Source organism: Aythya ferina (genome assembly GCF_964211825.1).
Source record: "Aythya ferina genome assembly, chromosome: 2".
NCBI lineage: Eukaryota > Metazoa > Chordata > Aves > Anseriformes > Anatidae > Aythya > Aythya ferina.
In genome coordinates, this window is record NC_140297.1 from 92,819,147 (window position 1) to 92,835,325 (window position 16,179).

Genomic DNA, 16,179 nt, shown 5'->3' on the forward strand with positions numbered 1-16,179 from the left:
ACTTCAATGGCACCTTGTTCAGTCTCCCAGTATTGCCTACTCTATGCATTCAAATGAAAATCTCAAATCACTTGTGAGATTGTATGTTAAATTATGAAAATCTAAATCAAATGAGATGCTGGTTTGTAATATATATTTACCTTCAGTTTTGATGACTTCTGAATGTTAGTTTTCAAAATCTGTCTGCAGTTGTGACAGCTAGAAGATCTTTTGGAATTGAAACAGACATTTGCATGCACTCATATGGCTATTGGTGTTTTATGAAACATAAGCAACATCATGAGGCATAATACATCTTAAATATAAACACAGTGCCTGTTGTGAGAGAAATCCTATCTAAACAAAGACATACTGCCTATTTGGGAGTTTTGAGTTGGATCTTAGGATTTTTCTGTCTAAAATTAATATTTCTTCTGGTTTGTATTTAAGACTTGGTTTATTGACAAACAGGTATTTACCAGTAAAAGAGTGGATAAAACCTTAAGGATGCAGGGTAGACTTTTTGACATTGCATGCATTTCAGTAATTTTTATTTCTGGTCTGCATCCATTGTCCCCATGACACTGCTGCAGGTACATGATGGAAATGGACAAGGGGAAATGAAAACCTGAGTGAAGTCTTTTCCCACCACAGCTCCTGAAGGGGACAGATCACTTATATCCATGGGATATAAGGCAGGCCTAATCTGGGGTGCATGAAGGAGAAGCTGTGGGCCCAGACACACATTACTTTGGAGCTGACTGCCTATACACCTCAGCTTGCCTGAAGATAGCTCCTACCTGACCAGGTTTCTGGGCCATAAGGATCTCACTGGTAGGGAACGTGTCTCCCAGGCCCTATTTGGGCTTTTTTTATTTTTTTTAAGTTTCAAGAATGGTCTCACTGACCAGCAACACATTTGACCCTTTGGCCCAACTTAAACCGTGGACTTCAAATGCCCCTGTTACACACAGAGGACACGTACCCCACAGCTGATGCTATTTGCATGGGCAGCTGGAATGGAGAGTGCTGCACTCCTGACCACTTTGTAGACCACTCCCTTCAAGTGGTATAGAAGTAGTTTTCATTTTTTGGGTGGTCCAGCAGGGATTCAGGCTAAATTACTGCAATCTACCATTTCTGCTACATTTTCAAAAGTTCTCAGTGCCTACAGTCAAGTCAGGTGTTTAAAAGAAACCAGCTGTAAACTGGCCACTTAAATGATTTCTAAAAGCAGTTATACTGGGTGTCAAAAGCATTTGAAAATCTGGAAAAGAGAAGGGCAGGCTACACAGCTCAACAGAGACAAGACGTGCATCTTCAAGGCTAGCCAACATCCTCCTAACTCCCTGCTTGTTCCCATCCCCAGTGGTAGTCTGCCACTGCAGTTGAAAGCAGTGAAATCTAAGCACCTGTGAAAGAGCAACTCTCTCTTAGGTGTTCAGATAAGCTCTGAAATACTTTGAAAATCTGGCTCTAATGAAGAATAAAAGTCCTTTGAAAATCTAATGTGAAAGAAGTAGAGAATGCTCTCTGCCTCCCAGCCTAGCCATGGAAGAAGTCAAGAAAAAACGGGGTGGGAAACAGAGCTTTCACCCAGCCATTTATTTTCAATCACAAAAGCACCCTCTAACAAATCATCATCTTAATTCAAATGTGCTGAGCTTATATTTCACTTAATTTCCTTTCTAAGTAGTTACAGGTAACATAACAATATGGACTTTATTTTAACTCCACGGGGATGTTGTCAAGGCAGTGTATTACAACATATGAAGTTAAAAGAGCCACGTTTCCAAATTTATATTATTATGTAATTTAGTTCCCAGTGCCATAAATTTCCAGTGGCAAGTTTAGCATTTTGAGCAATTCATCTGGAAAAGTGACAGTATATTTATTTCTACTTTATTTCTCCTCTGAGTTCACATAATAGAAGTAACTGAAAAGCTGTAGAGGACCCGTAATGCAATAAATACAGCACTGCATAAGGTATTTGGAAGCCTGTGACAAGGCAAAACAATAAATGTATTTTGCAATAAATCTCAGTTTTGGTATAGTACCTGTTGACCAATGCCATTTTCTTTGCTTGAATATTGTGCAAATGAATTTTGGGGCAGATTTACTGGGGAAGGAAGAGAAGTGAGAAAGGTTTTTTAGTCCCAACCGTTAATCTTAGTGGTGTAATGCCCTTTTTCTTTTTCAGATAACTCAGGGTAAGCCCAAAGCTTCTCTACCAGCTACAGCCCCAGTTACGTTGGGGGTGTATGTGCCTCTGGCATGCACTGTGCATCATAGACACACACTTTACAGGCGCATTACTCAGTGGCAGTTCTTGTTTGAGATGAATGCAGGTGGTACATATCTATATACACTCAGTACATTTTGCTGATTGATAGAAATTGGCCCTTCAGTAATTTGTTATTAGGAAGCTCCAGCTTCACAGAGTTGACATTATGGTACCCATAATATTTTCATAATCTGTGAAGGCTAATAAGAGTTATAATGCAGTAAGCACTCCTGCCTTTTCATGAAGTGCTTGATAGAATTGGACCTTCTCTAGAGGTAGGATATGATTAATATAACCTCACCCCCAGACCTAAGAATACTTTGATTATCTGCCCAGATAATTAAAGCTGTTTACTTGTGCCATGAAAGGCCAATTTAAACAGACTGTGAACCTTAGCCTAGGGAGCATTCAAGATTTCTGCAGCTTGTTATTGGCAAAGGATGAATTTTAATACTAACATAATTATTTCATCATTATGAACATACTGAGGTAAGTACAGATGCCTCCTAAAATCAGGATTATGATCTAAGTATGCTGAAGATACACAGAAAGCTGTCAGCTATTTCATGAGCTTGCCTCAAGGCTAGAAATAAATTATTCTTTAAGAAAATGTGCAACACTAACTATAACCTTTAAACAGCTAAGGGAATGATGCTAGCAAAAATAAATATGCAAAACTTAGCTGAGTGACCAAATCACTGTCGTTAGGGGCATCCAAACACATTTTAAGCCATATGATTTATTTCCCCGCAGTTTCTGATATCACAGCTTTGGTTTTTAATATTACATTCATCAATATTCTCCTAGGCCTCATGGGAGAATGAATTATCAGAGGCAGGGATGATAGCCAAGTGTAAAACGGGGTGTAAAATTTTGCACAGGGCTGGCAAGAAGAGAAGAGAATGTGTAATAGGGATGTATCTATGTGGAGAGATTACACTTTCATCAGGTATGATGGAAATTTAGCTTTCATTACTTCTATTCCTTCAATCCTTTTTGTGGGCACTCATACTCAAGAATAGGTGAGGACTTTTTGCTTATGGGATTAACCAGAAGAGTTGCTGGGGACTGAGGAGGAGTGATAGCAGCAGCCTCTGCTCTTAGATGGGTGTTAAGAGCTGCACAGATGACTTGTATTAACAAACTGAACGGGCACTCTCGATCTTCCTCAGTGCAATCAACAAGGTTAGACAAAGTCACCAGTAAGCGACCTCTCCTTTCTTCCCTTGGGTCACAGGTTCAAGGTTTTCTGCTTACGGACAGAACTAGCAATTATTTTAAAATAATTAAATAAATTAAAAAAAATGGATGTGAGATTGGGGAGAAGTCTGAAAAGTCTCTCTGCACAACGAAGCCTCTGTATGTTTTTCATGCCTTTTCGGGAGTCTTAGTTTTTAGTGGTAGTGCAGGTAAACAGATTTAATTTATATTTTTCCTTCTGCTTTGCATTTTGTTGTAAAGCTAGCTGATATTAAGCTGACCAATATTAAGCTGATTTTATTTTAAAGGCAATAAGAGGAGTGGAGGGAATCTAGATGAGCAGTCCATTTGCAGTTCCAGTAGGACCTCTCATTTTTCTCATCTAATTGTTGGCATAACCTTCAAAATGGGTTGTCACTACTGCCTAGTGGCAGGGCAAGGTCTTCTGTGAAATAATATACTCCCGTGGAGGGTAATTACATAAATAAAGAAAAAGAAAAAAGAAACAGTGCTCGATTAATGAGATATAAAATAGTGGAAAGGTGGCAAAAATACATTTGAAGGGGGATGTGTGAATTCTTGTGGGGCCTATTTGTTCTGGCTTACACATCCACTGATATTTTAGCAGGGTATATTACAGCTCCATTATTATAATAGCAAATTCCACCAGAGTATCACACAAATTTATTATTTTTCAAATAAAAATAAGAACTTTTAAGAAAAATAATTTTAAAATGTTCTTTGATTTGGGATACTAATTTTGGTCTTTGGAAAAGCTCTGAATGAACTTGCTGAGGAAGTATTTTGCCCCTCTTACCATGCCTGCCACTTCAGCTGGGTAAAGGTTTGATGGAGCATAGTGGGCTACACTTCCTGTATTCAGCAGGAAACAAAACAGCAGGGAAAGAAACAAAACAAAAGCCTGAGCTGCTAAGAAAATCAAGAAATCTCTGTTAAATGAGTCAGCAAGGTCTAGGTCTTTGCTTTTCACACAGTCAGGTGCAGAAGTCACAAGAAATCCTTTTAAAGAATTACATTTTTAGGTAGAAGCATGAAAATAAAAAATAGGGTTTTAACACCATTTGATCTCTTCTGCAACATACTCTAATGCTTTACTAGGAAGCACTGACATGCCAGGATGCAGGTCTCTTTGATTTTAAAGTAAATAGGAAATGATAAGAACAACAAAAACATCCCTAACCTCTAATTGTAAAATCGACTTTTCTTTTTGTTCAGTTTAGGTAACATAAAATTAAAAATCAGGGTGAACTTCTGCTACATGAAATGTATTAATTAGAGTAAGCTAAGGAGGTATCTGTCCTCAGAAGACCATATGGCTTAGAAGTAAGTAATTCCACATCACTGGTTTGCTGGCAATAATGGAGTGAGGCGGAAGAATGAATTAATTTTAAATCACATCCATAAGGGAATGGATTGTTCAGAATGTTCTTTGTGCCACACAATGACTGTAATTTTAAACTGCTAATACCTTACAATGAAACCCATAAATGGGTTATTTCTTGCCTTTCATGGGGCCAAATTCTACTCTTTTGATGTTCTCATGTAGCTTTTATAAAGATCAGTGGAAGCCAAGCCAACTTTTGCAAGCGTAGGATTTGCTGGAAGTCTGTTTGCACATAGTCAGATGAAACTGGGCTGCCCAGATCAGCTGTTACTCCCCATATACCATGAGGTGCATGCAGCACTGGGCACTGAAAAGAGGGAACTCTCACCTAACCTACTACCTCTTCCCATTATTAAGTAGTCTTTGGGGTCAGGGCTTTGCTTTCACTTTGATTTTTGCAATCCTGATTAGCTCAGTAGATCTCTCTTTATCACAGGTTGCCTGTGCTGGGGCAATGTGCCTGATGAGCACTTTCCTGAAGAAAGAGAAAGAGGGGGATGTGTCTTTGAAGCACAGTAAATATCTGATGAAGCTGAAAATACAGTGATTGTTGTTGCTGTTGCATGCTATACATTGTACAGCCAGCCTGGAGGCCTTGATCTATGGGATCAATAGGAGACTAACATACCCCTTGTGTCAGGAGCTATGTTCACCAGCCACATCTACCACATTGGCTGATATTGGCTGATTTATATACAGGAGCAAGGCTGAGAGGACTTAATTAAATACAACTGGATTACAGTAACTGTAACTGTGAAAGAGTGAAACTTAAGTGATGGTGCTGCATGACTTTCTTCTTTCAAGTCTCCTTGAACATAAAGGCACTCTGGCGCTGCACCAAGGGCAGCTGTACAGAGGGTGTGACCGGAGATGCACACGAGGTGAACCTGCCCTGAGACAGGGACTCTGCATAACCATCTTCCTTGGCCAGGTACAGTCCACGCTTGGGGCTAAATTTGGGCCCAAATGTGCAAAATCTCACTGGTGTCACTAGTGGGCAGGCCTATGTAGTCTACAAAAGGGTCTTCTAAATGATGTAAAAACCACCTATGGAAATAACTGAAACATTACACATCCTGCTGAAGTTGCCAGCTCACCTTGAAGACACCTGAAGCCAAAAGGTGCTCAAGTTTTTTTGGTAAAGGTCCCACAAGTCCACCGATGATGCACAGAGTGGCTCTAGTCTACAAACAAGGCGCCGCCTTGCTCATCCTTCCTGATCAGCCAGGCAACATACAAAATGAAAGGGGAAATGAGGCAGGCCTCCACGTTAAGAAAACAGCTCTACAGGTAGAAAATCTGGATATGAGACCTGAGTTAAACCCAGTCCTCTTAAATACAGTCCTCTTTCCACAGTGACCTGAGTTTGCCTCTGGGCAACTGCTAGCCATTGTACCATAAGGTAGCCAACCAGAGAGCATTATTTGCCTTTCCTGGTGGGACATTTCCCTTTGTTGTGACATACTTAAAATATTTAGATCACAACAAAAGTTGTTTTAACTCAAAGTTACACTGTTTCACTCAATATTAAACTAAATAAAGCATTTCCTGGTGCAGGGAGTGGCACTCAGATTTCCCTGTTCCACACTATGAAATGACAGAACCAAGCCTGAGCCCTGTTAATAAGATGAATATTTAATTTTTCATGCCAAGCAGAGGAGCTCCAATGAAAAGAAATGACAGGAAACCACCTACTGTCAGAGGACACAGCAATTCCTTTTGTACCACTGCAGGAAAAGCTTTCAGAGGGAGGTACTCTGGTTAAACTCTGCTAATGAATCAGTTGTGCTTCCGTGCAGGTGTGGCCTTGAAATCTCTTCTCTGTTTTATAAAAGATAAATGCATGATCAGGATTATTAACTGTATTAATGTACAGAAGCGGACAGAGAAAAGACAGTATGATCTAGAAGGGGTCCATAGGAAACTGGAAAGAATTATACTGATGTTTTCCCACATCATTAATTTTCGTGTTCAGGTGCGTTCTCCTCTGAAGGCATTCATCAGCAATCATATACCGTGCAGATGTGCTTCTTTTTTCTCATATAGAATCAGAAAATATGCACCTGCACATTTCTTTTTTTTTTTTCTGTATTGTTTTCCATTAAGTACATTTGTAAAGGAGTAGAATTGACTTGAAGAGCTCTGTGTTGCTGTTAGTTCAGAGATAAGCGTCCTACTCAATTTCTTGCTGTAGCTAGCAGTGTCAAAATGATGGAAAGAGGCAGAAAAACATGGTAGTAGAAATAGAAGTTTGATGGGGGGTGGAAACAGAACAGAAAAAAAATAGAAAGGATGAGGCTAAAAAACTCTTCAATAATCTTTGCATTTATATAAGCTGTTCAGAAAACTTTGTCCTAGTTGGAATATATCCAATGAAGTCTAATCAGCCCCAGAAATTCTTTTAATAGTCCAGAACAAGAGCTAGGCCATCAGGAAGGAGATCAGCACAAAGTCTTGGGGTCCTCACTGAGACTGAAACATCAGCTCATGTCCCACAAGCTGGAGAACCTAAACTGTGTTGCAGGGCTGCTCAAAAAATGAGCAATGCTTACCCCCTTGCAAGCAGCAAGCTCCATGGAGGATTTTAAACAATCAGCTCTTCAGAAAGAAATCAGCTCTCATCAACACATCTATGGCATAGCCTGGTTGCAGGGAAAATGGGTGCTGGGGTGGGCAAATGAGAGCTTGGGTGGACTGGAAGCACCTGCCCAAGCCCAGGGGAAGCCGAGATCACAGGCAGAACTTGCCTCCTGCTGTAGCAGGGTGCCATCCTTTCTCCATTTTCTGCCTTTTGGGATCCCATGAAAAGCCAGTGAGAGACAAGACAGCCAGGTTTGAAACAGGTTACTGTTCTTTTAGTTGGTGCAAACTGCCAGAGGAGGAGTCAGCCTGTTTGTCCTCTCACATCAGCTTCTGTGTTTCTCACTCACATCTCTCTGCTTCACTTGCTTCTTGAAGTTTTCCTCATAAATGTAAAAAAAGATTCATCTTAGTTATTGATCAGCTCCAACCCGGTTCCACCAACAGCAAGCACTTCAGTTGCCAATTATCTTTTTCAAGAAATTGCCTCAGTCATACCAAAATATATCAGCAAAACAAGAATGACATGGTCTTAGTCAGTTCTCTTTGCTCACAGTGAGATGACTACACGGCCCTTTTTTGTTCTCTCCTTTTCCCCAAAATCATTTAGGCACAGGAAGGTACTCCACAGAGAAGTGAGGAGAAAAATGAGTCATGAAGGGACCAGCATGGGCAGAGGTAATGGCCTTAATTCTCATTTTCCCTGAGGCTGCTGTATGTTCTGCTGCATGTGTGAATGGACCTCAGAGTGTACCTTACAAAATTAAATCTGCTAGTACCTCACCAGCACCAGTAGGATGCTGTCGGTGGGCAATAGTGTGAATTGAAACAGACGGTCAGCCTCTCAGCTGGGACTTGCACTGTGTTTCGTTTTGCTGGGTACAGGTAGAATCCTAATGGAAGAAAAAATTAACAGGATCAAATCACACACAGGGTCACAGAATGGCTGAGGTTGGCAGGGACCTCTGGGGGTCATGTGGTCCAACCCCCCTGCTCAAGCAGGGACACCCGGAGCAGGCTGTCCAAGACCATGTCCAGGTGGCTTTTTCAATCTCTTGTGTTGTAAAAATAATTAGTTGTCATCCCAGGAAAGGGTAACTTCAAAACATTTACATTTGGTCCAGCTTAAACCCTTGTAGCAGAAAAGAGAAAGAAGCCCAAGGAGCTTCTTTTGAGTCTGATGGACTCAAAATGGCAGTAAACAGACACCCTTGGCTAAAAAGACGTCAATGAATAAATAAAAATATACATATATAAAAGTGAAATTCATTAAAAGAAAAAAAAAAAAAAAAAAGTACGAACTGAGCAGCACATGAAGTAACACAGTAACCCCCAGGAAGGAGACCAAAATATCTCAAGTCTGGCCTTTGGAGGAGAACCCTAGATCCTCCACCAGCGCTTATCTGACAGAAAAACTGCCAACCATAGTGATATCAAATGTTCAGTACTTTGTCTTGCCATGCACTGCAAACACACTCTCCCCAGGCAGCAGTTGCAATAGGTATCGTATCAACGTGGCAGCTGGCATTAACAAGCTTGTTTTTGTTCCCAGGTACACCTATTCAGCTGTTGTTATTTTGTCCTGTTTTAGTTTTATGTAAGAAAGTGCAGAAAAGTCCTAATCCTCTGAAATCATAGAATCATGGAATCACCTATGTTGGAAAAGATCTTTGAGATCACCAAGTCCTGTACTAGTTAGTGGTGGAGTGGCATAATGGTAAATAAATGTGGTTGGACAGCCTTGATTCCGTTCCAGACCCAGGCCTTGACAATATGGGACCTTACACGAGTCATTTCTATCACTTAGTGCATTTTCTACCTGTACCCTTCTACCTTTGCTTTGGCTGCTGCGACAGTCCTCTTTCTGAATGGGCCTGCATCTCAGATTATTGTTAATACAATACTGCAAATAACAAACAGGAGTAATAAATGGCATATCTCAAAAAGTGACACAGCACCAGAGAAGCAGCTCTTCTAATATAAGGGTGTCCCTGTGCACTTTTACCAGGGAGCAGTATGCATGCACCAAGATGGATGCTCCCTCTTTGCTGCATCCCGTGGGAAAGGCCTAGTAACCTGTGTGGCTCTCTGGCCACTCTGCAGCACACACCAGCCCATTTAACAGCTCTCCTAGAACAGTTCAATGTCCTAGGAGAGGTAAACACTTCTAAGGTGAAGTGCTGCTCTCACGTGGGCCCCTGCCAGCTGATGAACGTCCCTTGTTACTGCAGGTAACGCAGCTGCTCCATGGCATCGTTGATCTCTACGTGGTACCAGGAATGCTGACACAAATCCAAAAGAAATGTTTAAAAGGCAGCCACAAAGACACAGGAGAGGAAAAGATAAGGCCTGGGAGCTAAGTTAGAAGCAATCAAGCTTCCAGCCTCATTGCTTACTGTAGAAAATATGGACTGTAATTGGAAAAGTTTTAAGCAACATCTCACAGCTATTTGTGCAACTGAGAGGCCTGATAAACACAAATGAGCCTTGCTTCTTGCAGTTGCAGAGTCATTATTGATAGTTTTAATGCATTGCACAGATAGAATAAGAAGAAAAATGATAACAACAGCTTTTTTTTTTCTTTTTCTTTCTTTCTTTTTTTTTTTTTTTAGTGAATGTAGAGAACCTTTTATTTTGAGGGAAATACAATGCTGAAATGTTTTCTCGTATTTCAGGTTTACATTTTCTTGTACAGTAGCTTCTATTTTCCCATTGTTAGACATCTGAAAGGTTCTGATTTCATATTTAAGTTAAATGTTTTATTCACAGATCTCTTCCAAATTGTAAATGTTAATCATTCATGGAGACAGATGTGATTAATCCTTATACAATAGATTCACATATCTATTTTTAATATTCCTATAATTTTATTCATTTAATGGTAAATTTAACAAACATCTATATTGCATAAAGAGTTTGTAGTTGTTGCTTTTTGCTTGTTTGTTTGTTTGTTTGTTTGTTTTTAAATCCTCTATTAACAACCAAGACTATAAAGCTAACTAAAGTCTGTACTATATCTGTTTGGTCTCAAAAAATTTAATATACTGCAGTAAGCAAGAAGGATTAAGTGACTTGGGTTCAGCAGTTTAAAAATATTTTCCAAGTCTTTGTGAGAGGCTCGAAATTGTTCATGTGACTTTCTCCCATAGAATTATGATTACAGAAAGCAAGCAATTACTCTTTCACACTCAGTCCAGAAAATAAAACTTATATTGAAAGAAAAGCGCTGAATTGGTACAGTTCAGCATTCTGGCAATAAGTGATGCCACATTAGCATCATTTTATCAGTTTTGCCATTTTACAGATGGGAAATCCTAACACAGGAGAGATTAAGGTAAAAATATCCACTAATTCTGGACGTTCTGTTTGAAATACCTTGGACGTACTTTTTAAAAGGATTTACCATATAAAAGAGCTAATGTAGCAAAGGACAGTTTCCATGGATTTCAACCGCATTCAAAAGTTATCACTATTTCTGTAAATGAGACCCTGAGGTATCAAATCAGATATCCAGAAAATGAAGAAAACACTGTAAAAAGACCACCTGCAAAATAGCTGCTTTATATGATTTTCTTTTTGCAATAACTTTTTGTGCATTTTCTTTCTTCGATGAATAATTTCATTAACTGTACCAAATCCTGCATGTCTCCAGATTCTGTGGCTGGCATCTTACAGAAAAGAATCCTACAGAAAAATTCATAAAAAGTTGCACACCACCAGGAAGCTGAAAACTGAACCTAAAACTTGTCAGCACTTTCCTATTTATTTATTTATTTATTTATTTATTTATTTATTTATTTTGGGGGGATGTATTGGTTTGAGTGTATGTAACATTTTAAACAATGTAACATAATGTAACAAAATGTTACATTATCATAATCTCAAAATAATACACTTTTATGTCTAATTCAAAATGTACTTTAGATGTATATTGTTTTATAGTGTTAAAATGCATAAATGTCAAAATTATATCCATTTTGAATATTTTGAGTGTCAAAACTGTCCCTGAACTCCACTTTTTAATATAATTTAGTCTCAAAATTCTGTGTTGTTGTGTTTTTTGTTTGTTTGTTTGTTTTCTCAATTTCTTGTTTCCCATTGCCTTTTCAGAACACTCCCTCCATCCTCAATAATGAAATTTTTGAATTTCCTACAAACTGAAAAACCTAGTTCTTTCAAACGTCTCAAGGAAGTTTAACAGACACATATGTGGTCTGCTTTTAAAGCTGGGCAAACTGGGCTCTTGTTTGCAGCTTCTTTGCTCATCATTTTCCTCTGTTTGTCACTGGATTCTGAGAGATCACTATATTTATGTCCCAGCCTCCTTCAGCTGGTTAGGCACTGGAATAGGCTTCTTAGGGCAGTGGGCACAGCACTGAGCCTGCAGGAGTTCAAGAAGCAGACAACACTTTCAGACATAGGATATGATTTTGGGGTGATCCCCTGTGGAGCCAGGAGTTAGACTCAATAATCCTTGTGGATCCCTTCCAACTTGGGATATTGTGTGATTCTATAAGGACATTCTACATCCAGCTCTGTTGATCCTTATTCCCATTCTTTGTTCCCATCCCACTCATGACATTTTTATTTTATTTTATTTTATTTTATTTTATTTTATTTTATTTTATTTTATTTTATTTTATTTTATTTTATTCCTTGCCAGCCTCTTCCCCTCTTTATATTTCAAAAGGAGATCCTTGACAAACTCTCTTTTTCTCCCTTGCTTTCAGATGCAGCAGTTTTTTCTTCTGAGGTTGAGCACAATGACATGGAGAACTCCGAAACAATCTCATTACTTGTAATCCAGTTGCCCAAATGAAGAGATGCTGCTGTTTACAGCTACACTTGTCAGCAAGCATTGTACAGAATCACACCGGTGATATCTTGTGCTTGCCATAGACGAGAAGTTTGGGGAGTTTTACCTGTTTACAGTGACCATGTTTAAATGCCTTTTTTAAACAGCTTATTCCTTTTTCAACTATGACAAGATGTACCTTCCTGTCATAACAGTCATTCCCTATGAAATTTCTTGACCTTGCTTCAGGTAATGAGGAAAAGAAAATAGAAATTACCGATGCTTAAAGAAAAAGACTGTCAAGTGTCATTTTGTTTTTCAACTTATGTGAAACAACCTACATTTCTCAGGCATCATTCTTCAAAACACCTGGAACATATGGAAAATAAATTAAAAAAAAAAATACAAAAACAGCCAGAAGCAGATACTTTATCAGCACAAAAATTTTAAACATGAGCAGTTAAAAACTTGACAAAGTTATAAGCAACCATGGGGAATTTCAAGGGCAACTTTCACCAATTTTAATAATAGGTAGTACTATTCGCTCCACTGATAATAAAATACAAAGTGAAATAACCCATCAGTCACACAATTTGTTAGTAGCAGAGTTAGCAGATATTAGTCTCCTTCCAGTCAAATCCTTCCTGCCCAACATTAACCCTATAGGCTAGGAAAAACAAAACAAAAAACAGCTAACACGCTTTGGGATTGAATTAGAGGCTTCTAGCATCTAAAGTTACCTTACCCTTATTTGCTCAAATCATACAAGTGTATGCTCAAATTTCCACTGGTAATACAAACCTTGCTTGAACTTGGGCTGACCTGTATAGAGCCAGGCATTTATGTTACAATTTATGAAGAAAATTGAGATAAACCACCCGTGAAGATGAAGGAGCTAGCTATAGCAACACTGTCACTGAGCAGTACATATACCTAAATAACTTGTGCTATGTGACAATGTGGAAAAAGTTCCTTACAGATGCTTTAAAAAGTGCCAACATTGTGACTCTCCTCACCAATTATAAAAAAATAAAAAAAAAAAAATGTGGCTTAGGTATATTTTGCATGAGGTTTGCTGAGAATATTCCCTCTCAGCAGAATAACTGTGACCGATAATGACTGAAATCTTATTTCTTTTGTAGCAGCATTTGGCTTTATTTGCATCAATCATGAGAGTTCATTCAGTCTTTTTTATTAGGTTGGAATGTAATGAATACAGAATGGCTGGCAGAAAACTCAGTCTGCTCTGGAGGAACAAACTGTGTGGGCTGAGTCTCATCAAAGCCATTGTGCTGATTATGGTTATGCAGATAATGTTTAATATCTGTTCAGGAAAGAAAGACTTCTTTTGATTATTTTATTTTATTTTATTTTATTTTATTTTATTTTATTTTATTTATTTATTTATTTATTTATTTTATTTTTAAGAGGAGTGAATGTCTCCTGACTTTGCCTAATTCTCCATTCATTATCTGGGAAAAAAAAAAACCAAAAACACCTATTTTAAAGTTGGTTGAAAGAGAGTGGACACAACGAGGCTCTAGATCTCCACTCCTCACAGTAAAGTAATTGCAAATCTTGAACAGCTCTTAATGCAGTGCTTGACTGCAGACTAATGCAGTCACCAGTGCCTGTGCTATTGAGTCCACTGAGATGTGTGTTGTTGAGTCCACGGAGATGTGTGTTTTGGGATAGCAGTGAGTTTCAACAAAGTGGCCCACCCTCTCTGATGTCAATTTATGGGTTGCACATGAATCCATGAATGAAGCAGATGCATCCTCGGCTGCAGCCTCAGTTAATATTAATTGCATGATCTGACATCAACTGCCACAACAATTATTGGCTAGCATGCTCAATGGAGGGGGAAAAGCATTGTGAAGCAAGACAAAAGTTGCCAAATGACAACATGTAAGAGAAAATTAACATGCTAATGCATCTAGAATTTGCTACAGATGGATAATATTGGAAAACATTCAGGCAAGAATGTTTTATTCTCAAAGGAGGTGAAGCTATGGAAAAGTGTAGTGAAATGAATATCTATACATATCTTAATGTAGTTGGGCCAAAGAAATCACATTTGCAAGATCCAGGACACATGCTTCACTCACCAGCCTATAACTTAATGAAAGAGAACAAGCCATGACACAGATGTAGAAACTCTACTTCTTGAAATAATGACTTTTTTGCAATAATTGGTTTCATGGGTGAAATCATAAAGGGAGAAATTTTTGAAACGTTTATAGCAGACTTCAGTCCAGCAATTCTGACATGCTGTTTGGAGAGTTTGTAGGCTCTAATGTAAAATCAGATTGTAATGGGCCTCAGAGACTTAGAACAGAGATAAAAAAAAATATTTTTGAAAAACAGCCTTAAAGATAACAGAATAAGTAACTGAAATTTGTCAGACTGCAGAATGTACTCAGATCAGATTACAAGTTTTGATTTCTCTTTTTTCTCCTCATCAGTGCCACAGTGGACTAGGTTTTAAAACAAAATTAAAACAGAACACAGGAACATGTAGAAACAAACAAACAAAAAACAAACAAACAAACAAACAAAATAAACAAACAAACAAAAAAACATATGCTAGGAAATAGATTTGTTATTTGTAGAAATTGCTCAAAAATATCTTCATCTACTGCCTGGGATGCTACCTGGATGCCTCAGCACTCATAAGATCTCACAAGTGAGTGTGCTATCCAAAGCTAAAGTTTTAAAGAGAAAATGTAGGCATAAAGAGATACAATGATGATACATTGCAGAAATTATTCTTGGAGTGGGAGGATGTGAATGGGGTATAAAGGTATGAAACTCTTGAAAACACAAAGTTTGGAAGTGTTTCAAACATTCTGGGACTAAGTACATACAAGATACTGAATAACAAAGTTTATATTATAGAAGAACAAGCAGCCAAGAATGTGGCAAACATGGAGATTAAAAAAAAATAATAATTAAAAAGGGTAGCAAGTAGGTCTTAGCAAGTAGGCCAACAACGAAAGAAAGCTTTCTCAACTTTCAGAAAGCCAGAAAGCTTGGTAACAAATAAGAATGTATAAAAATTTATAACAAAGAAAAGATGTAAAAAGTATCATTTTAATTCTACTCATCTAAACAAAGTCAAAAAAAGGTAGTTGGTATCAGGTTGGTTTAGGTCTGTTAGTGCTGGAACAGTTGTGTGCTGCATCTCAATTCTTATTCCCATTACACGAAAACGGCACTGACTATACAACCAAGGATCACATTAGTGTTTTTTTTTTTGGTCTTGGAATTTTCCAGGGACCTTTTACTGAATACTCTGACTGTTACATCTTTACAACATTTCTGCTTGTACATTTTCAGATATTTTGGACAGTCTTTCACACCCTCCTTAGATTAAGTTTGAGGACTGCATTTATCTGCATGGAGCTGGCCATTTTTAAATTCAAGTAACTCGCTTAATATGAACCAATTTTCACAGAGAGAGCATAAGAGAAAGCTATAAACAACACACATCAGGGATTTTCCTGTAGGGAACATTGTGCAGTTTTCAGTAAGGCAGGGTACAACACAACAGCTCAGCATTATTGGTGAAAAAGACATTGACCACCGCTTCGAGGTGAACCTGCCCAGGCCTTCATCTCCAATGAACTCTCCCTTCTTCTGAGACAAAAGGCTTTAAAGATAGAGAAGCAAGGTTTTACTGTATAATTAACAAAGATCTGTAACTCTTCTGAAGAGAGAAAATTCAAAGTGATTATGCCAACTGGAATACAAACACCAACAACTAAATAAAAAAAGTTCATAAATAACTCCCCCTTCCCACTGTGTCCTTGCAGGTGTCCTTGTAGGTCTCCAAACCTACTTTCAATGTGTTCAGTGACTTTCCAATTGCAGCAAAATCTGCCTAGAAACTCCCCATCCCCAGGAAGTTTTTTTCTGGAGGACTTGTCTGTCTAC